This window comes from Camelus dromedarius, unplaced genomic scaffold (genome assembly GCF_036321535.1).
Source record: "Camelus dromedarius isolate mCamDro1 unplaced genomic scaffold, mCamDro1.pat HAP1_SCAFFOLD_114, whole genome shotgun sequence".
Lineage (NCBI taxonomy): Eukaryota > Metazoa > Chordata > Mammalia > Artiodactyla > Camelidae > Camelus > Camelus dromedarius.
In genome coordinates this window covers 3,674,644-3,699,355 of record NW_026989787.1, presented here as the reverse complement: position 1 = coordinate 3,699,355, position 24,712 = coordinate 3,674,644, and the positions used below count along the sequence as shown (strand labels likewise).

The 24,712-nt window shown below is 35.2% G+C and overlaps 1 long non-coding RNA gene across 1 annotated transcript in view; it reads right to left on the bottom strand.

Annotated features, from left to right (window-relative positions):
• Positions 1-225: 225 nt before the first annotated feature.
• Positions 226-24,712, bottom strand: part of LOC135320718 (uncharacterized) — a 46,131-nt gene continuing 21,644 nt past the window's right edge. The window contains exons 2-3 of the long non-coding RNA XR_010379979.1: positions 9,468-9,607; positions 226-2,065 (exon numbers count right to left, since the gene is read on the bottom strand). This is a non-coding gene — a long non-coding RNA (uncharacterized LOC135320718). The remainder of the gene's footprint in view (positions 2,066-9,467; positions 9,608-24,712) is intronic.

Here is a 24,712-nt window from a genome sequence, read left to right as displayed (position 1 = left end):
ATATAATAATAATGAAAAAGTTTGAAATACTGGGAAAATTACCAAAGTGTGACAGAGAGATACAATGTGGAAAAATGGCAGTGATAGACTTGCCAGAGACCAGGTTGCCACAAACTTTCAATTTGTAAAGAGAAAACTCAGTATCTGCAAAGTACAGTTAAGTGAAGCACAATAAAATAAGATATAACTGCATATAGAAACTGAGAAACAAATTATGCAAATTCATGATTTTTTTTTCTGAGAAAAAGCATACTCACAAGGTCAGATACACTTTTGTGAGAGGAATGACCCTTTTGAAGTCACTGGCATTGACTGGTTTTTGAAGGATGAACACTATTCACACAGAGTGAGAAGAGAGAGAAAACTCTTCAAATAGAATATTTAAAGTAACATTTTGGGAAGGCAAAATGTACAGGGTATCATTGTGAAACATTGGGTAGATCTACTTTGCTTGAGCAGACAGTTTTACAAGAGAAGAAAATAAACCTGGAAAAATATATAACCATCACAACTAAAATAAGGCAACATAAATAATTAGAGTAATTACATACATTCAATATTTTGAAACAATGCAAGATGATGATAAGTTTAAGTGGCATCATGAGTGAAACATCATAATTAACATGATGTGCACTGAAATTTTCATAAGAGTTTCAGAAAGGGATAGTATTTGAATGGACATAGACACATCCCAGGTTGGTCCAATAGCAGAAGGAACTATTGAGAATTAGATAAGAGATGGGCAAAGCTGTGCCTGCTATTCATTTTTCCCCACAAGCCTTGTGCTGTACCATGATATCCCACTGAATCTGGGCTTTCTGAGGACCCTAGAGCTAAGGTTGCTTCTGATCTCCATGTATTTCCATTCTTTTGAACCCAATTTGGCTACTAGTTACATTATGTTTATATAAATGAAGTGTTTTATGTGAGGGTATTAATTAGCTATGTCAGCACTGGACTGCACCCTGCAGGTCTACAAGCCCTGTACTTGCCCAGCTTCAAGACCTGAGAAAGATCCCAGAGTCAGCAACAGAGATAATCAATAGTTTAATGATTAGGGTGATCTTACACATCTGAAGCAAAGTCCTGGAGCAACATCCTGCCATGTGTGGGAGCTGGAGGGCAGGACATGATGGCAGTCTTTGCTCCTGGTGGGGAAGAAGAGGTTACCAGTCATAGGGGAGTTGATGTCAGGTTGGCTCATTGGTTATGTGGGTAATCAGCACAGGGTCATGCCTCTCACCACCCCTTGGATAAGCATAGTGGTGAGTTCTGATCTAAATCTAGAACAGTCATTAGCTGGGGCCTGGGGTGAATATGAAGGAAGATCAGTCTTATGAGTTGTGTGTAGGTGAAGCAGGCACCAGTCAAGCAGGAGATGTATAGAGAGAAGCCATCTTGAGTTGCCTGACCATACAGCCATCATCAGAGGTACATGTTATTTATTGACTGAAAATAAAGAATCACGGAGTAGTGACATCAGAATTCCCATACTCTCTTAAGGTTATAATTGCTTGTTCTCACTGTATGGGCAGAACCCTTGCCCCCAAGTTTCTGTTGAAACTCAGGTTTCAGGGAAGTGTCTTCCAGAATAATGTTCCTTGTATACAGGAGGTGGAACTGGAAATTAAGAGAATGGTTAGGATATCAGAAAACTAGACAAAATGATGACAAAGGGATGGATATCCATTCAGAGGAGAACATGAGAAAAGAGAGGGGAGAATGGCAATCTGATAGGGGACACTTAAAATAACCAACGTCAGAAAACAACCTTTGGGAGGACATTTTACTTTTCAACAGGAGGAGATCACCAAAAAGGAAATCATAAAGTCGGCTTGGAATGTGTGCCATCATCCTAAATAGTCTTAAGACGTGTGATGTGATATGTCGAGTTCTCTGGTGAGTGGAGTGATTAAGCTGTAATGACAGCTCCACAGGGCACAATGTCAGGAACCAGTCCCGATTGCTTTTCTGTTGAAGAGGGCAGTAGGGTGGAGGTGGTCTTCCATTTTCAAGTTCCTTCAATATGCTGGTCCTCAAGCCAGTGCATATGTATCTGGGGCAGCTGAAAAGAAGAAGGATGAAGAAGGGCATTGAAACCCTTTAAAATTGTACTCAAAGAACAAGTGACACTTACTTTTATATGTGACTGACTACAATTTAGTCACTAAATCTAGCTACAATTCATGCTGGGAAATGTTCCCAGATAAGTACAAGTATCATTTCTACCCAGGAAAGGAGCAGTGGACATTGAATGATAGATAACTGGCAGTCTGGCCCACATCTCCTTTAATAAAGGATCAGTGTAAATCCTCTTATAAACCTGTAGTTTTATGACTCTCAACACTTGTCTCACAGAAAAGAAAAGTGAGTTTCAGAATCAAGAGTAGGCATTTATGTCCTGCCTTCCTCTGCTCTAACGTCACTTGCTCTCAGTAAGTCAGCTGCTCATTCAGAGGAGAAAATATTTCTCAGATGCCAAAAGCAAAATTGATCTATTGTGAAAGAGTTGAAGTGTGTTCTAAAGAAACTTTAGACACTGCTCAGTCCTCGACACTGAAGGCCTTCAGGATGTTATGTGATTGTTATAATTATTTTTGGTTCCTTTAAGTTTGTGCTAGAGCATGGGACAGGTAGCTGTATTTCATTTTAAATATATTTGGATGATGCTATTCATTGAGTAAATGTTGGTCGGACTTAATGCATATCAAGATCTGTGTTAGTCCTGATAATTCCTTTAGAAGAGAACAAAATATAGATCAAATTGTGATGTGTTACAGACCCCCAGACACTCATAGTACAATGAGAAGATGACAAGTATTTCAACAACCAGCATGAACAACTTTACCACACATACACATGCCACATATAGAATATGTTATGTTATACATGCTACAACATGTATGCTACATATTATATTATACTATAGTGTATTATACTATACACTTTACTGTAGAGGTGAGTAATACATTCTTCCCATTTTCCAGGAGATAAATCCTTAGTAATTTGCATTCAAAGGGAAAGTAGAAGAAGAAATGTTTCCACTTGTTTTGGGAAAGAGACAAGGTGTAAAGATACTCAATCAATAGGACAAATGATTTGAGGGTACTTCCTTTTTTTATGTGTTCCTCAATACATGTACTTTCTTGCAGAAGTGTACTTGAGCATTTTGATCACTAACATATACATATCATGAAGATGCTGGGTGAAGATAAGTGTTTCAATAGGAAACTCCGTAGCATACTCAACTGGAGAATTCTGCCTCTGGCTAGAATGACAGATTCAGTGTAAATGTCTAAGCACAGCACTAAGACGACTTAAGTTTCCCTTTTGTATGTGAAACACTGAGGTCATGCTTCTTACATGCAGCATGCTTGGGGGGTAATTGGAGAAGGTGATCAGGGCAATCACACTACCTGTGGATGGCTGTAGGGGATGGTGGGCACAGAATGCTCTGGAATATGACACGATAGATTACTACTCCTCTTACAATGTGTACCCCCCCAAAATAAGCTACTTTTTAGTATTATATATATAATAGTATTATAGATATATATAATATATCTCCTTAGATATTTAGTTTAATTCAATTAAACTTCTGGACAAATTATGCAGTGTTATAGTCTGTCAGAAATCCTGATGTTACAGGTAAATAGAATACAAATTTAACACATTTTAATTCCCTGTGTAGAAAAAATAGAACACTTTAACATGAGAAAATTCACAATTTCAAAATTTTCATATCAATCTTTAAAGGCCACTATCTGCTTTTAGCTTGGGGAAGCAAACAATGAGGACTTTTGTGATTGAAACAACGTGGTTTCCCATTTTCTCTATGACATATTGTCATTACTCAAATCTAATTTAATCAATCCATCTTATTAGTGTTTTCTGATATTAAAAATGATATAAAATTACATTTTATTGATTATAAGTGTGAGTAAAATAGCTATTAATATTTCCTGTGGGTTGATGTCCATGCACCAGAATGCAATTGTACTATTTTATTAAATTCAAAAATGTTTCTGTTTTTGCTGCCATTTGGTTTGCACATTCTGTGTCTTGAGTGATGTTCATAAAGTTTTCTTAAGATTTGTTTCTGCCATTGCCACAATACAACACATTTTTATAGTAATACATTCTTTCGTATTTTAAGACAAAAAGATGTAGTATTTTGGAAATATGGTTATGTTTCTAACAATCCTTCCTATGCTCTGGCAATCAGAGGAAATCAAATTCTGCATTTTCTAAATGTTTATAAAAGCTTTATAGCTACCACAAATAATTTTAATATGAGGGAACATAAGACAGAATAAAATGATGCTGACAATATAAAAAATAGTATACACATATAATATTTTGATAAAAAGTGCATTTAGACAACATAATAATATTTAATTTTCATAACATTCTGGTGCAGGAATGCTATTATCTACAATTGAAGAGAAGTGAGTCCGAGAGGTCAGTAAACATGTTCAAAGTTGCACAGTTTAGATTTCAGATTCAGAACCACACAGTGAATCTTGTGACTCCAAATCTCTTACTCGTTCTGCTAGACCATGTTACTTCCAGAAATAGATCCAGGCAGCCCAGATCTATCTCCACAGGATACTTTCTCAAAAGAAATTTCAGGTAGGCCAAATTAAATAAAAAATGGAACATCTATTTTTTTCTCATATTTAATTCAATATCAAACTCCCTCTTCTAAATGTCTCTTTATATTTGACCTTCACTTCAAATCCAAGTGCCTTTTTAAATGAGTTTAAATTTATTGTCTCTAGTTTATCTTTTAAACTAAGTAAATAATTTTCAACATCAGCCTCTACTACCAATTGAAACTGGTTAGTAAAAATGACTTTCCTTGTGGTCATATTTTTTAAATTTTGTTTTGATGGGGAGGTATCTATCTATCTATCTATCTATCTATCTATCTATCTATCTATCTATCTATTTAATATTTGTTTGTTTGTTTGTTTATTTAAATGAAGATACTGGGGATTGAACCCAGGATCCTCTGTATACTAAGCATGCACTCTACCATTGATCTAGAATTTTGTTATAGAATGAACTGTGTCCCTGTATAATTTGTATGCTGAAGTCTAAAACTTGGCTGCCTCAGAATGTGACCTTATATGGAATAGAGCTGTTGAAGGTGTGATTAGTGAAGATGAAATCATGGTGGGCTAGTGTGGGTCTGTAACCTAATACGAACGGAGTCCCTGTGAAAAGGGAATATTAGAGCATGGATACACATGGACACAGGGAGAATGCCACGTGGAAATGAAGGTAGAGATCAGGGCAATGCTTCTTCACACCAAGGAACGCTAAGGACTGCCAGAAAAGCACCAGAAACTAGGGGAGAAACCCTAGAAGGAATCAGCCCCACTAACACCTAGATCTCAGACTTTTAGCATCCTAATCAATAAATCGCTGCTTAAGCCATCTAGTTTGTGGTATTATACAGGCCTCATCGTTTAATACATAGCCTTTTCCTTTCTTTATCAAATCCAGTATTCTTGTCAGGCTCTTTCATCTTTATTATGTCTCTAAAAAATTTGGATTTACCATCCCCTATAATGCCTAAAATGCTGGTCTTCTTAAGGATCGTCCTTTATATACAGTTTTGGAATAATATCAAAAGCTGTGGTTTAAACTAGTACTCATTTATATACCAAAATTGCATATGTCTTCTAAAATCAGGCACAGACTACCCAACATATCTAAAACTGAATTCAGTACACTTGGTGCATTTCCCTATCTTCTTATCTCTTCCCCACTCTCTATTGCTGTAAGTCACTCCTTTGACTCAGTTACTCCAGCAAGAATCTTGAATGAAGGTCAATCTATATTTGCCAACTTCATGTCCTACTTTTAAATAGTACATAAGCCCATCAATTCTATCTCCTTAATAATTCTTGAATAAATCCACCTTTTTTAACCCTTTACATTCTCTCCTGGTCAACTTCAGTACTTTCCTAACTAGCCTTTCTGACTTCTGCCTTGTGTACTTCCCCCAACTCATTGCTGTTCTGTTTAAAGAACCATTCTGTTCTGTAAGATATAATAGAGTGTATTGTGACTTTTTAATTTTATTTTTCATTTAACTCAGGAATAATTGACAAATAAATTGAAATTGTGATTCTTTTTTTATTTATTTATTTTTTATTTTTACCAGTGTTCAGCACAATTTTTCAGTTATTCATGGACATATACACACTCATTGTCACATTTTTTTCTCTGTGAGTTATCATAACATTTTGTGTATATTTCCCTGTGCTATACAGTGTTGTCTATTCTACAATTTTGAAATCCCAGTCTATCCCTTCCCACCCTCCACCCCCCTGGTAACCACAAGTCTGTATTCTCTGTCTGTGAGTCTATTTCTGTCCTTTACTTATGCTTTGTTTTTGTTTGTTTGTTTTTGTTTAAAGCATTACTGAAGAGAAAGAAAGAGGCTGGAGGAATAACTCTCCCAGACTTCAGACAATACTATAGAGCTACAGTCATCAAGACACATGGTATTGGTACCAAAACAGACATATAGACCAATGGAACAAAATAGAGAGCCCAGAAATGAACCCACAAACTTTTGGTCAACTCATCTTTGACAAAGGAGGCAAGAATATACATTTGAATAAAGACAGTCTCTTCAGCAAATGGTGTTGGGAAAACTGGACAGCAGCATGTAAAACAATGAAGCTAGAACACTCCCTTACACCATATACAAAAATCAACTCAAAATGGATTAAAGACTTAAACATAAGACAAGATACAATAAACCTCCTAGAGGAAAACATAGGCAAAACATTATCTGACATACATTTAAAAAATTTTCTCCTAGAAGAAATCAAAGCAAGAATAAACAAATGGGACCTAATGAAACTTACAAGCTTCTGCACAGCAAAGGAAACCAAAAATAAAACAAGAAGAAAACCTATGGAATGGGAGAAAATTTTTGCAAGTGAAACCGACAAAGGCTTGATCTTCAGGATATATAAGCAGCTCATATGACTCAATAAGAAAAAAATAAACAACCCAATCCAAAAATGGGCAGAATACCTAGACAAGCAATTCTCGAAGGAAGACATACAAATGATCAATATGCACATGAAAAAATGCTCAATATCACTAATTATCAGAGAAATGCAAATCAAAACTACAATGAGGTATCACCTCACACCAGTCAGAATGGCCGTCATTCAGAAATTGTGATTCTTAATACACATTAATGAGAAAAACAGTTTTTAGATGCAGTTCATTTATGCAACACATCTTTCTATTTTTAGCATCTAGGTTTCTTTAACCTTAATGCATTTTGATTTCCATTCTTTGTAATGATGAAACATTGCAGATTTAAATAAACTTACATCAGTGTTTTTATTATCTGTTAAGTTTAAAACACCATAAACAAAGCCTCTTTTTTCCCTGTCTACTTCACCTTCAAACCTCCTGCCCCTCCCCAAAAACATGCATACACATACACACACACACACACACACACACACACAGAGTCATCACTCTCTCTTTTTTTCTCAATTGTGTCAGCAACATGCCATGGATATAGCAAACATATTTCTTGGTTGGTCTTTTTGTGAGTCTGAATGAGGTTCTTATGCATCTGTAAGTGATTGATTAAAAAGAAATTTTTGATTTCATAGAAAAAGTGGTAAAATGCTTTGGAAAGTCTTTCAAAATAGCATTTCTAAACTTGAAGTGGAATTTTGACATTTTGGCATTTAACATTTTAAGTTTTATCCATTTATTAAGCAATTTAATGTGTTTTTGTCACCTGGCCTTTTCTGTCTTATTCATATATTTCCAGATGGTACAAATTTCTTCCCCAAAGAAAGTGCATAATGGCAAGAATCTTAGTTATATTCTTGATTTTGTGTTCTGTAAGGTTTTATTGAACCATACAATTCTAATAGCATCTTTTTTCTTTTTTGGTGGAAATGGGAGAATAAAAAATCATTTGTATCATTATAAGTCAAATACTACTTTCTTTCAATAATTAAATATTTTAAGTAAACTGACCTATTAACAGTTTAACTTTTTAATTTTTTCTTGTTCATTTCCCACCATGAAAATCCCTAATTTTTAGCACAGTAAGCAAAATTTCCTTGGGTGACTAGATCTTAGAAATTGGAAAATGCATTTGCTCAGGCAATAAGGGCTTTACTATATCAACATATTTCTGCCATGCTTATAAAATCATTAAGCTGACACCTTTGGGATGATTTTAATTAATTACAAAATGTCAATTAATTGATGGAGTAAAATGAACAAAGGTAACATGGAACAGATTTAGCAGTATACGAAAGAGTTGGATATCTTCAGTCTATGCTTGATAGAAAGTTCTAATTTCCCTATCTTGAGAACAAAGGACACTGGACTTAGACATCTGTTTCCAATTTTGCTGTTAAGGAGATTTGGGCCCATGTAGGTCACTTAACTGATGGACATCTCTTTTCTCATAAATGAAAGGACAGGATCAGAGTAGGTAATTTCTAATATTCTTTCCAGCTCTAATATTTTATTTTTTTTGTCAAAATCTATCAGCCTCAGTGATACATGTTGTCAAAGACTAGAGATATAGAGAATGATGATGATGATAATGATGATTTTGATAATGTCTAATATTATTGAGTGTTATATGCCTGCATTTGATTCCCTAATTGTTCTAATAGGGGAATATTACTGCCTTCCATTTTATTAATGAGAAAATTGAAAAAATAAAATTTAACTAATATGACCAATATCATAAAGCCCTATGCCAAAGTCAACTATTGCAAATATTAAGCTTTATGGAAAGAATATTATCAGTGTTCATCAGTATCCTTTCTGTGCACCAGCAAGACTACATTATTTATCCACTTGAAGATCATTAAGGTCATGTGATTAGCTTTGTCCAATGGCCATGAGTCAAATTTACATATATAAGTTTTGGCACAAAGCATGGAAAAACCAGCAATGGCTCTGCAGGTGCCTCTTTTTCTGAGATGCCCATCAGGAGGCAGTAAGCTCCATATGATGTTGCTTCAAGATGGTGGTACTTTCCTTGTATTCTGAATCACTGAGTTGCTGGTTGTGGGACAGTTCATCTTGCTTCTTATCTGGATACAGACTTTGCTAGAGTAAATTCTAAATCTTTGTTGTTTAATCCACTGGAATTTGGATTAAATCCACACACACACATATATGAGGACATTTAGCCTATATACAAAATCAGGACAGTTTCATCTTCAATGAAAGTTAAGGGCATGAAGCTTTGAAGGTTTTCCATGTTATCAATTATACCAGTATTTCCTGATATAACCAGCCACCTGGTAGTTAGCATTGGCTACCATGAAAACATTCTTAAGCATGAATCATTCTCTCCTGCTAGATTATCTCCTTTTTTCTCACTTCTATCTCTCTTGAAACCTCTTATTCCTTGCTCCCAACCTCTTTTTTTAGTAAATACATACCTTAACAACTCCTCTTTTTTTTTTTTTTTGGAAATACTCTTTCTTTCAAGATTGACAAATAGTATGAAATATTTGATTTTCAATACTGATGTTTAATAGCAGTGTGATCTCATCGAAGTTATGTCTCAGTCAGATTCAATCTGAAAATGAAAACAAGTATGAGTATTATGTGAAAAGGGGTTAGATATGTGATAGCACTTCCCCAAATTGTGTGTATTGCTGGGGTCATAAATTTCTAAAAGGGAGAATTGGAGGCTCATGGAAAAGACAATAACCAACCCTTTGAAGTAAAGCAGTTTGGGCTGCCCAAGTGGGTCTGCAAAGGAGACCTGGTGCAAAAGATTATGGAAAGCTGCTGTCTCCACATATCTGTTGGGTCTCAGTGGCTCTTGGTCAGCAAGATTTTCATTTGGGAAGATGATGTGGGTGTGGAGCCAAAGACAGCAAGAACTAGCTAGAATCCACATGTATCTCTTTGTTACTCGTACCTCTAAATTAACAGATTTCAGATGAGCTGCTTTATTTTCCCCTTCCAAAATTTGTAAAAAGAATTTCTTATTTGGGCCAGTTAACAAACTATCATACAGGATAGGGGATTCTTGTAAACTATTCTAGCTTAGCCAAGATGACAGTATAAAAAAATTGCTGCAAGTCAATTAATTTTCCTGTCCTTTAATTTCTTTATTTCTAAAATGTTTGATTTTGCTTCAGCAACTCAGTGTCATAGTTGTTGGAATCACATGTGAATATACACTGAAAATTACAATAATGATTAAAATTATTGTTGTTTCAAAGTAATTGTGACAACATATTTTAAAATGATTTGCCTAAACACATCAATCTGTGAAAATAAATATTTAATACATTTTAAAAGTAGAAGCCTCTTGAAACAGTGTGGGCTTAACTTGTCTTGTGTATAACTGCTTGTTCTATAGTCTATGATTGTAGATTTCAAATTTTTACAGTGCAGTATGCACAATTTACATAAAAAATTCAATAATCATCTGTTAACTAAATCCTTACTTGTGACTTATAAGATAATACATTAATAATTTAATGTTCATGACACATACAGACAAAGAGGTAGATAGCTTACAAAATCTATTACATGGAATTCTGAAGTTCTTATACTACCAAGAAAATTATAAATATAGATTTGAATTTTATGTAACTGCTGCTCTGATAAAATTAGTTGGAAGGAAATTCAGTGCTTTGTGTTTTTAATAGTTATGATTTTTAATACTTATTTACTTCAATTTTAGCTAATGAACAGTGGAGACCAACACACATTTAAGCTGGTAATTTCTACTTCTGGCCAGAAACACATAGGAACTGTGTATAAATAAATGCAAATGCCATTAATGTATAGATTTTTAAAGTTCTACTATATTTTTCTTGGAAATGAAGAGAACTTTCAAAATTATCTTTCTTAATCCTATCATTTGATAGATAAAAAAAGAAAATTACCCAGATAAAGTAAGAAAAATTATATAGATCATAAATAAACTTTTTGTATATGTTACTGAACTTTTCATGTGCCTGCTTTATTTTATTATTGCTTTTTGTAATACAACTGACTACTTACACCAACCACCAATTGGTATATATGTTACCAATTGTGCACATATTTCTATGATTCAGTCATACAAATGTTGATTATGGTTTGTTCCAAATTCATTTGGATTTGCAAACCTAATCATAACTAAAACAACTGAGGAATTAGAAATTCATTTTAAACAAAAATCAGAGGAGACCTTGCAAGATACTATCCCAATCAAACCTATGGCCCTATTGCAGAAAACAGATTTTAACAAATCTGGGCTAGGCCTTGTTATGTACATGGTATATAGACTGAGGTTCAAACCACAGTGCCTGATGTTGGGAGTATGTGGTCTTATTAAGATAGTGAAAGACATGTAGTCAGTAGTTACAGAGCATTGCAAGTATTTGACAATGACTGTTTCATAGGAGAGGCAGTGAAGAATTCATTTCTGTGTTTTCATCAGAGATATAGAGTTCAAAACAATGACTTTGGTCCTAAACTTAGGAGATTTTATACTACAATAAATAGTAGTAAGGAGGATGTGTGGATACATTGTGTTGTGCATGTGGGGGCACACACACACATGCCTGTTGTGGGCAAAGGTATGTGTTATTGACAGGGTTAGCTCGTTTAGCCAATACTAAAAACAAGGGGTGGGACATAGATCCCAAGTGACTTTGTGATTTTTACTATTAATAATTCAAAAGAAAAACACTGGCAAAATAAGTAAAAATTACAGTTTTTCTAGTTTTTAAATCCAAAATCTGTTTATTTTTTCAAGCTACTGTTATTCTTAGTGAAGGGGAATAACAGTTCCTGCCTTTTACAGTGAAGGAATAAAGAGTATTCATGATGTGACTTTTCATTAAAATATGAAATTTTCTATCCTAATTTCCTCAAAAATGAGTTATTCTACCCTGATCAAAAATGGTCCTCTGGGCATTGGCTCATATGGGATAATTTAATGGAATTTCACATTCTGTAATTGAGACTATATGTTCATCTAATGATGCCAAGCATATTTTAAAAACCTCTCAATGCTGAAGTTTCAGTCTCCTGCCATGATTGTTCATACGTCTCAGTTGATTAGTAATTCTAAATGACAATGCAGATCAAAGTGAATTTTCATATTGTGTTTACACCATTAGTGAAAATCTAATTAAATATCTAATAATTAATGCAACTCCTTCCAGGAGAGTTAATACATTAGAGAATGTCAATGGGGAATATCCAGTGGGAATATTACCTTCATTGTTGTGTTTCATATTGTGAATTGAGTGAATTATAGTGTATATTATATTTTATATGCATATTTTTTAAAAACTGTGTGGGCAAGACAATCCAGTTCTTGGTACAGTAATGTAACTTTCTTTTAGTTGGACATTATTATATTGATGTCTTACACCAGGTCACACAGTCAGCTAGCCAGTAAACATTTAGAGTGTGCCTAATACGTGACCAGCACTGTGTTAAATGTTAGTGATATAGAAAGTGTTAATATAGAGACCTTTTTCTCAAAAGGATCTTTTCTTAAATTACTATCCATTATAATTAACTTAAGCTTCTAATTTTCAGTGGGGAACTTTTGAGTGGAATTCAGAGAAGGTTATGGTGTGTATTAGAATATCCTTTGGCATTCTATTTCCACATGAGGAGTATTTATCTTCTCCTACTTTTGGGCTTGAACTTGTAACTTGCTTTGGCCCGTAGGCTATCAGCAGATATGATGTGATGCAAGCCAAGGCTTGAAATGTGCTTATGCACTGGGCTTTCTGTCTTGTACTCTACCTCTATCATGAGGACATGCTGAGTAGACTGATTGGCCTCAAACAATTCAAAGGCACTTAAGATTAGACCTGAACTGAACCCATGTCCTGGAACTAAACCTAAGTGAGGGCATCAGAGTTCTCAGCAGAGCTGGCCCAGTGGGTCAGCAGTTTGAGGTAGAACCCCAGATGAACAATTAGTCAGTGCATAAGAATACTTAGCTTTATAAGCCTCTAAGCTTTGGGATGTTTTGTTGCAGATCCATAGCTGACAGACACAAATGAATCTGTGGTCTATAGTGATTGCAATAACAGATCTGTTTTTCTTTTTAGATCTTGTATTTAAAAATATTTACAAGAGTATAAATATGTGTTCTCTGTTTTAAGGAAACAGAGGCTTCATCATTATTTAACTATAATTTAAGAACCAAGCAACAAAGGCAGAAACAGTGAAAACATCAATGGTATAAATGTAATAATATGAATGATTCTATTCTGCCAAATGTATCCATGACAATTTCTTAAGTGATCATCTAAGTATAGGCAAATTATTCTCCTCGGAAGGCCCTGTAAGCTCCCTGTGTAGTTAACCAGCTTACATAAACATGGAAGACAGTGATGGAGTTGCTTCTTGATTTAAAAAAAAAGTTGTGTCAGCGTGTTTATGTAATTTTTTAGAGTTGTGTTTGTGTTTCATCTGAGTTGGCTCAAAAAATGACAAATAGGCAACATAAATATAAAAATTCAAGGACACTAAGAGAAAGAAATATGTGCTAGACTTAAAGCCATTAATACGCAATTGTTAACTCCTTAAAATAAAGCACACTCTTATTTTATATTATACACCTCTAGTCCTTAGAGCTATGTCTTTCATGATGTTGGTATATCATGTATGAGCAATAAATAGTATTATGTGACTCAAACAATGATCACACATAAATATATTACTAATGAAAAGTTAAATGTTTAGGGACTTTTGTATTGTTAGTCCTTGTATAAGTTACTAAATTTACTAAAACAACCTTTTCATGTACATATGTACATTAATAATAGAAAGTCATCTGGCATAAATTAACTGTATTTTCAGTGATTATAGTCACACCTCAAATCTCTGGAAGCAGTTATTTGGTACACTTTGACATGGACCTTTTAAAAACTAGATTAAATTATTAGTAACTGTAAAATCTCTGACAAGAAAATGCTTCTTCCAGCACATTATATATAAATATAAAATTGAAAGAAGGACGTACCCTCCTGTGAGAAAAGCAAATGTAAATATCCAGTTGTGTGGATTAGGTGAAGCAAGGCCCTAGCGTTCACTCTACATACTTCTATAGTGGGCGTTTTTTCACCGTGACTCTTTCACCTCAGGTTGACTAAATGTGACTTGTTCACAACTCAAAATTTAAATAGTTTGAGCTCATGTACGCCTTATGAAAAAAGCGAGATTCAGCATTGCATATTTAACTCTTAAAGTGTAAACTGTCTCATATTTACTATCACACAAAATAACAGAACAAAAATAGGTAAATACAGTAGAAAAATATAAATCTGTAGGCAAAATTGACCTGTAAAAATAAATGGGATTATTCCAACAATGCAAATTAGTTTGCCTGTATACAATAAATTAATGTAGTATGGCACATTAATAGATTACAAAACTACAAGGGGAAAAGCAATTGATCATTTCAGAAGATGCAGAGAAAATACGTGATTAAAGTCCAATACTGGTCCTAATAAAAAGCTCTTAGAAAACAAGAAATGAAAGAACTTCTTTATTCTGACAAAGAATACCTGAAAAAAAAAAAAACAACAAAGTAAACTATTGTGATGAATACAAAAAAGGTAAAAACATTAACTTCAAAATTAGAAACAAGTTAACAATTACCTCTATGAACTCTTCCATTCATCATTGTAAGGGAGGTACTTAAGACCTTAGTAAGAAACAGAATCAAGTTTATTATTTACTAGAATCTGAATGAAGTAATCTAAACTGTTTATGTTAAAAAAACCAAAAAGATAGGTATAAAAAGAGTAGTATTCAGAGACTAAGTATCAGGTGTATTTCTATGCCTAGAAACAAAATGTTAGAAATGCAATAAACAGATACAATTTTAACCACAGAAAAATATGAAGAAAAGAAATTCACCAAATAAAAGTCTTGCATGCCATCCGAAAAAAAAAATATGACTGTGTGGAAATGCATTAAAGATACAAAAGTAACTGGATAAATATAGCTTCTTCATGAATATGGAAAGCCAATATCTTAACCATATAAAATCTTACCAAAGTGATTCAGATTTCATCTCTATGATTAAATTCTGGCAGAGGTTTGAATGGTACTCAACAAACTTACTCTAAAATTTATATGGAAAAAGACACAGCCAATAATAGTCAAGTTATTCTTGAAGAAAATTAGGTGAGTGTAAATTCCAGCCATAAATATTAGCCAGTAACACTTAGCAGAAAAGATAGAAAAACACACAAATATGAAACTTTAAGTTTAAACTTTAAAGTTCAAGTACAATAGATGTGGTGTTGGGGCAAGGAATAGCGACTTTATTTGGAAAGCTGGCAGACCGAGAGGATGGCCGACTAATGTCTTGGAGAACCATCCAGATCCAGTCACAATACAGGCTTCTTTTATACAAAACAAAAACAAAAACAAAAAACAACAAAAACAAGGGAGGGTGTATGGTTGGTTGTTGCAAACTTCTTGCTGTAGAAATTCTTTGTTCTTACAGCGGTCCATGTGGGTCAGTTCATGGTGTCCCTGTAAACCTCCAACAAACAAGTGTTATTCTCTATTCTGCAGCTTCTTATCTTTATGTGAGTGCAGAGCTAGCAAGACTAAGCCTAGGAAACAGGGCACAGTGGTCAAAACTAAAGGAACAGATCTAATATAGAGTCAGATTTGTTCTCCTCTATTACATTAACTTCAGAAAATTATAATATCCTTATAAATTAAAGGTGTACACACACGAACTCCAGCAATTTTTTTCCTAAGTTACCTTCAACCTTCTGCATGTGTTCTGTGTTCACCAAGATAAATATACAAGTATGTTCATAACATCATTGCTTATAGTAATCAAACATTGTAAATAACTCAAATATCCAGTTTTTGGAAAATGGATTAATGGAGTAATTTCTAAGTTGCATTCTAAAAATTTCAGTTTTATAAAAACTAATAATTCTAAATATAAAAATTGTAGTAAAGTGAATGTTTCAGGGGAAATTGAACAAAAATATAACATTTAATAAATATAAATGGCAACTTAAACTAAATGATATCATTTTATTGATATATATATGTGTTCAAGAAATTATAAAGAAAAGCAGGAGAATGCATTTTAAAATCTCAGGATACCTCCATAGTGAAGAAAGAGAGGTAAATAGGATAAAAATAAAAGCACATTAGGGGCTTTAATAATAAAGTACATGCTTTAGTTAATTTCAAAAAGAAGGTTCATAAATTTCAGTTAGCCAGACAATTATCCACTTTTGTTGTTTAAATTTTATCTTACTAATTTTTGTGAAAATAGTACAACTTTAGCCTTATGAAATTTGTGGACACTTCCTTTCTGACTTACTACATAGTTACTTTTTGTCATTTTTATATGTACCTTTAAAAATATATATTCTGTGAGGTGTACAAATTGTTAGACAAAAGTTGGAAACTCTATAAGAAAATCCTCTCTGTACTTTTTTTGTCTAATTAATCTAGAAAGTTTCAAGGGGTTTGTTTGTTTTTATTACTGTAAATCCTCTCACTTTAATTTTGAGTTTCTCAATATCCCGACATTCTTTTTTATCAGTCTAACCTATATCTACATATATGAGAGGACAAAGACCCTGATGCCACAATCATTCTTCCCAGAGGAAGCCCATATCCTGGGATCTATAGGACCCAGCAGCATATATAAATATATATTTATCTACACTGGCACATTATAATCACTCATAATTACATTTGGACTCACTTTTGGTGTTGAATACTCTATATGTCTGGACAAGTGTACAATGGTATTTATCCATTATTACAGTGCCACACACAATTGTTTCACTGCCCTAAAAATCCTCTGTGCTTTACCTAATCAATCTTCCCTTTCTCATAACACTTAGCAATTTTTCATCTTTTTATTATCTCCATAGTATTGTTTTTTTCCAGAATATCATGAGGTTGGAACCATGTAATACATAGCCTTTGTAGATTGGCTTCTTTCACTTATCATTATACATTTAAGGATCTATATTATTTTTCTATGGCTTAATAGCTCATTTCTTTTCAGCACTGAATAATAATCCATTGTCTGATTGTACTATGGTTTATCCATTCTCCTACTGAAGGATATTTTTGTTGCTTCCATGTTTTGATAATTACAAACAAACCTGATGTAAATATCCTTGTGTAGGTTTTCATGTGGACATAGTTTTCAGCTCCTTTATGTAAACTGCAAAGAGTTGACTTGAAGGATTTTATGGTAAGAGCACATTTAGTTCTGTAAGAAACTGCCAAACTATCTTCCAAACTGTTTTAATCATTTTGTATTTCCATCAGCAATAAATAAGAGTTCCTGTTGTTCTACATCTTGGCAGGATGTTTGGTGTTGTCAGTGTTCTAGATTTGGTTAGTCTAATAGGTATGTAGTAGTAACTTCTTGTTTTAATTTGTAGTTTCCTAATGACATATAATGCTGAACATATTTTCATATGTTTGCTTGATATCTGTTATCTTCTTTGGTGAGGTGTCTGCTCAGGTAAATTGCTCATTTTTTAAATCAGGTTGTTTAATGTTCTATTGTTGAGCTTTTTAGAATTCTTTGTATATTTTGGCTAATAGTCTTTTATCAGATATATTTTTTGCAAATACATCCTCCCAATCTGTGGCATGTCTTATCATCCTTTTGACAATGTATTATGCAAAGAAAACAAATTGTAATTTTTTTTAAAAGTTCAGCTTTGAAATTATTCCTTTCGTTGATCATGCCTTTGGTGCTTTATCAAAAAGAAAAGTGAACAAAGTCAAAATATGGACTAGATAATCCTTTAAATAACAGAACCAAATTTCCAAAGATGGAGCAAAATACCATAATGTACCTATAATATAAAAACCAGTTAAAATGACTAGTTTCTTGATATAAAGTAGAAAATACATAAAAATATATAATTAGAAAAAATTTAACTACAGAATAATAACTATCAGGAAAAAACAACAAACAGGTTGTTTTTTTATATAATATTGGCAAAACTGGATTAAAGAAGACAGCTTCTTGAAATTTATGTTTTGTAGAAAAGTCATCCTGAATTTTATATTCTAGAAATAGCCAAAATATTATACAAGTATGAAATAAATGAAGGTATCTTCAGTGATATAAAGAATGAGGGGTTTAATGCCTGAAAAACACATCTGAAGGAAAAACAAAAGAAAGTCACACAAAAAAATGAGAATAAATGAACAAAGTTTTATGTGGAAAACAAAATAGACAGTCATAAATAAATTAGTCAATAATACATATGGATAAGCCTAAATTGAGTCAATTTTCCTATTAAAAGACATTAAAATGCATAGATTGTCAGATATTTGGGGGGAATCTCTATGATATTTGCAAGAGGAACACTTAAACATGCTACAAAAATTATTGAAAATAAAATATGGAAAAAGAAACACCAGAAAGAAATACCTATTACTATAAAAAGTAGTTATATCAGTTTTAGATTTAAGCAACATAAAAGAGCAAGGGTAAATATATTGGAAATGTCATGTTTTATTTCTCAGTTTGGGTGGTAGAGTAATGGATATATATTTTATAATCATAACCTGTATGTATCAAATGTTTCATAATTTAGAAATGCAAATAAAAAATATAATCAAATCTTACTGTAATGTAACAAATAATTAAACATTTTTTTGCATGTAATTCCTGGGTATTAGTTATGTGTGTGTAAGTTATATATATGAATGCTTTTGTCCTAGAATCAAATTATGCACACAATTTTGCTCTATGAACATTAGACATTCTATATTGAGAATCCCTTATGGTTTTAAAAGACTTTAAATATAATTAATAACAAAGTAAATTTTTATTTGTGAAAACCATAAGAAATATAATTACTCAGCTTTACTGATGCTGTTACATTGTTTTTAATGCTTCACACTGGCATTTTTCTATTAAAATAACCATTCTAATATCTCTTTATTTATGCATTTGAAACGACTTTAACTTTGTAATTAAGTTCTCAAAAATCTTTAGTGAATAATATAGGTTATGAAATTTAGAGACAGAAAAAATATTACTCACAAGCCCATAATTAACTAAATTTAATCTTTGATATAGTGACTTCCAGAACGGAATCATTAAAAATATACTCAATATTGTAATCATAAATTTTGCACAGAAATTTTAAAATATTTTACATATCCAAGAAGTCATTAACTCTGTTTTCCTTTTCTTCTTTTTCCCCACTACTTATACCTGATATGGATCAGTCTTGAAGGGATCATCAAGAGGACATGACTGCTGGAATGTGTTTCACTTGCCTTCTCTGAAGAAGCCCCACCAAGTACTCAGCCTTGTGACAGTAATGTGCTTGTTGCCAAGACTACCTGGACAGTATTTTAAGGCTTCTATATAAACTTTTAAGATTCTGGTGGGGTTGCGAGGAGACTCTTGTGGCTGCTCAAGACAAGTCTCATAAGTAAGTTATCTTGCTGATAAGACCTGCCACCCACTAAACTGCAGTGCTCTGCTTCTTCCTATGGTCTCTCCTTCCCCTCTGTGTTGGACCAGTTCGTGGATCATCAAGCAGACTGGGCTGAAGTACATCCTCCAGCAATTCTCTCTGTGAAGATGTCTGGGTGTAAATTTTTTGGCATCCTTTTTATTTCTAGAAGTATATTTGGTTATCACTCTCACAACTGCTAATTTGTCCAGATGCATAGTTTTAAGCTTAGAGTGATTTATCTTCCATTCATCATGATGAAAATGTCTCTCCTTACACAGATTCATTATCACGGTGGCCCAGTTTTTTTTTTTTTATTTCAATTCGAAATTATATAGGCAGAGGTATCTTTTCATCAATTGTGACATCAATGTTTTGGACAATTTTAATATACATGCTGTTTACTGAAATAAAATTGTATAACGTAAGAGTTGTGGGTTAAGTTTTATTTGGGGCTAAATGAGGACTATAATCTAGGAGACAGCATCTCAGGTGGCTCTGAGGAACTTTTCTGAAGAGGCAGGGGGAAACTCAGTATTATATATGTAATTTTAGTGAAGGGGAGTATGTGCAGTCAAACACACATTGAGTTCTTTTGCCAGTTATGAGGAGCAGACATCACTGTTAATGAATTTAGTGCTCTTCTAGATATAAGGAGATGCAAGAATTGGGGCTCATAAAATTTTCTCCTGAAAACATCTATCTGAATCTCTATTTTGTCAGTTTTCCCACAGCACAAAGTGCCCCATTCCTAATCTCCACCGTGAACTTTCAGGGAGTGTTGGAGGTCAGCGGCTACAGTGGCTCGTGATTGGTTACAGTACCAAGCAGAGGTAGATGGCAAATGGTATAAATGATTATTCTACTTAACATTTTTATTTGAATTATTTTTGATTACTTTTTTCTCCATTATAATTTTATATTTTACTTGAAAATATAAAGACTTATGATTGATAAAAATTCACTGTTAAATCTTTTATTTGTAAATATTAGAAAAGAAAGTTATTTTTGCTATCTCAAGTTTTTTATACATTTTCTTTTAATTGTATCTGTGTTATTAACCATATAATAATCAATAATGCAAATTGATATAAAGTAACATGCATTTACAAAATCAAACAAGTTAGACTGAAATATCATTTTAAGAATTATTTTTATTTATTGGCATTTATTTTGAAATATTTTCAAAATAGACGTGATCCTCACTTTGTCTACCTGTAGATTCAATACCCTTTAACATAGCATTTATATAATCTTGTCTTACTTCTTACATTTTAAAAAATATATCCTTTTCTTAGTACTTACTATTATTTTTTTAGGATAAATATATAGTTACCATTCCTTCTGATTCTTTGAATGTCTTAGTATTACTTTGGCTTAACTACAAACATAACAACCTTAGTGGTAACACAATTATAGAATTATAATATTTTCCTCAAAGCTTTATAGCTATTTCCATAATATATTGTGGCTAGTCAGTCTTTAATAGAAGAAGACAAGGCTATTCTTTGTTTTCTCTAGAGAAGTAATTTTGTTTATATTTTTTTCTGGTCCACTTTTAAATTTAACATTTTGAAATAGATATAGATAAATATCTATTTTGCATTATAATTAAGCTTTAAACATGGTATATTCTTTTACTTATGTTGATATGCCTATTTCCCTGCCCTGGGAACAGATCTGGGTATCCAACAGTTTGGCACATTTTCTTGGTTGTTCTCTGCTAAGAGTCAGGTCATACCCATACTTTAGCAACTGCACTGGATGACTGAATTTCTAATGTTATTTCCTTCTTTTGAGCTGCAGTTTCATTAAATTTATGTATTATTTATTGTAGAAGCAAATAAAAGCTTATATTTATAGGTAAATGGCATAAGTTTTAGTGGAATGTGGAGGTCACAATACACATGTTTAGTTGATATAGATCTTTACTCTAAATAATGATGAAATTTTTTGATGTTAATTTGCCTTCCTGCTTTCCTTTCCTCTTCTTTTCTTTCTTTTTGATTGGTATTTTTTGCTCTAAAGTTTATTTTTTTGGCAAAATCTTATTTGAATTGATACAGAGATGAAGGATACACACACACACATAAATGTCTATATAAACTCTACTAAATAAATAATCATAAAATCCCTGTTTCTCAAATCAATTCAAAATATTTTAAGAATGCTGCTTTCCTTGAATTAAACTTAATTCTTCTCCTCACTTATTTATTAAGCAGCATTCCTTTGTCATGCAGTGACTATAGCCTTGTTCTTCCTGTAAGTAATTGTGTTTTATAAATTTGTAAGCAACCAGAGTGATTTCAGAATTTGTTAAAGATTTACAAAAAATTGACATGATCTTAACCACATGCTGCTATTGCCAATATGCCCTTTAGAGTGATGTTTTTACTAAAAGCAATGTCTGACTCCTTCACATTCCTACAATAATGGCCTTATTATACTACAAAAGATGACATCTTCAAACAAAAAATGTCTAACTCTATAACAATATTCCATGAATTCACTTATTACACAATATTAACAAACTGCTTAAAGAATGAATCAAAACCATATAAGATATTATTTCTCATGTATTGGAAAAAAATTATACGATGAAGTAAATTAAATCTAGTAGTGTGAAAACATTCTAAGCCTTTCTAATGATAAAAACTTTAAACATAAAATATTCTACTTCAAAAATGCTTTCAGAGATGTTATAAATGGTGAGAGGATGTATATATCATATATAGTTTTCTGTTTATGAATTTGATTATATTATAGCAATGGAACAGTGTAATATTAAATTTTAAAAAATGCATATCAATTGAAGATATAAATTAACCTCAAATTTGGGTTGTAAATAATTTTATATTTAGCTTTCAGTTTTCTTTATGTGTTTTTATATAATTTCAGGAAAATAATTATCATATATAAATGTACACATCTGAGTCTTTATCTAATATGTCTCAATCTCAAGAGTTCTAAAACCCCTCAATTTCCTTCTTTCCTTCCTTCCTCTTTCCTTCTTTCCTTTCTTCTTTTCTCCCTTCTTTCCTATTCCTTTATTGGTAATTTGGGGTATAAAAGTTAATTGTTGGCAATATTTTATCAGAACTTTTAATGTGAATGAAGGATGAGAGATATATACATATATACACACACACATATAGTGATGATCCAACTTGGAATAAATATTCCCATATTTCTATGAAAAATTATGAATGCACTTAACTATAGTATGTTATTCCTTAACATTTTTCATAATATACAGTATATGTACTTACAACTTTATACTGTGAACTTAATTGTTTAATATCTACCTTCATGCATGGAAGAGTTTTTATGTTATTATAACGTATACTTTAATAATGTGATAAAGGAGAATGACATGGTGTTAAGAAATTATGTTAATGTAATGGGCTTTATGAATTCACAAATTAGCTGAACACTGAGAGCGATTGGAATTAGATAGGCAAATCTCTTGAGGGGAGTAGGGCATTGATGTGTAAAAGATTATTTCTGAGAGTGAGAATAGCATGTGTATGGCCCTGTAGCATGAGGGAACATAGTAAATACGAGGATTCTAAGACGTATATCTATGGTAATGATCATGAAGGTGAACAAGGAGTGATTTGAGGCAACTAACAAGGGTAAGGCCAAATATATAACAGTCAGCATATTACAGCAGGCTGTCCGGCGAGCCGGCCCTCCGCCCGCGCCGCGGGGTGGGCTAGCGCCCCGCGGGGTTCTCGGGCTCCCAGCCCACTGCCCCGCCTCCCCGCCACCCGCTAGGCGTCGTCCGGGGACGCCCCTCGCCGAGAGAGACCCTCAATCACAAGTCACCCCGCCCTCCCCACCCTCCTCGCCGTGCCACGCAACCCCGCCCCCGAACCGCCCTCCCGATCTCCCTGCAGTACCCCTCGCCCCTCGCCGGGAAGAAGTGACTCCAGCAGCCGTGGCGGCTCTTTGGGCCCAAGGGGCGGGCGCGGCAGCCATTGGCGGAGGCCGCTGCCTCCGGCTGTCAATCCCGCGGCCCGGCCCCGCCCCACCGGCGGAGCGTGGCAGGACGCAGGGCCGCGGGGGCTGTCGGGACGGCTCCAAGATGGCCGCGCGCTTGGGGTCCGCACCTGCTGGCGGCCCCGAGCACCGTTAACTGCCACCGCTGCTGACCAGAGCCGCCGGTCGGCCTGGCGACTCCGTGGGCTGTCCCCGCGGGGCGGGAGGCCGCCATGGCGACCCTGGAAAAGCTGGCGAAGGCCTTCGAGTCCCTCAAGTCCTTCCAGCGGCCGCCGCCTCAGCCCCCTCAGCCGGCACCGCAGCCGCCGCCGCCTCACCCGGTACCGCCGCCGCCTCAGCCCCCTCAGCCGGTACCGCCGCCGCCGCCGCCTCACCCGGTGCCGCCGCCGCTTCAGCCCCCTCAGCCGGCACCGCAGCCGCCGCCGCCTCAGCCGGCACCGCAGCCTCAACCGCCGCCGCCGCCGCCTCAGCCCCCTCAGCCGGCACCGCAGCCGCCGCCGCCTCAGCCCCCTCAGCCAGCACCGCAGCCGCCGCCGCCTCAGCCCCCTCAGCCAGCACCGCAGCCGCCGCCGCTTCAGCCCCCTCAGCCAGCACCGCAGCCGCCGCCGCCGCCGCCGCCTCAGCAGGCACCGCAGCCTCAACCGCCGCCGCCGCCTCAGCCCCCTCAGCCGGCACCGCAGCCGCCGCCGCTTCAGCCGGTACCGCCGCGGCCTCAGCCCCCTCAGCCGGCACCGCAGCCTCAACCGCCACCGCCGCCCGTCCACCGTGGGTCAGGAGCCGCTGCACAGACGGTAAGTCCCTGCGGGCCCCTCCCCAGCCCTGCGCGGGTCTCCGTCCCTCCCTCGGCCTCCCCCGAAGGGCCCGAGGCGGTCCGGGCCCCAGGCCTCTGCTTTCCCGGCTGCGAAACTCGGGAAGGAACGGGGCTGTGTTGTGATCCGAGGCCGCGCGTCCCGTTCGGCTTCCTCTGGGCCACTCCCCACCCCTCTCCTTCTCCGGGCCAGGTGTAACATTTTGTCTTCCCTTTTCAACTGAGGGTTTAAAACAGTGTTTCAGATAACTGTCAAAACGCTATGCATGCAAAACCCTAGGTTAACTTAAGGGAAGGAGTAGGAGAGAAGAGGGGAAGGAGCGAAGTTCACTGGTCACTTCTGTGGGGGTGGGTTAGATGGTCACAGTGGTGAACGCTTAACTGCTACATGGCCCCGTGCGCTTAC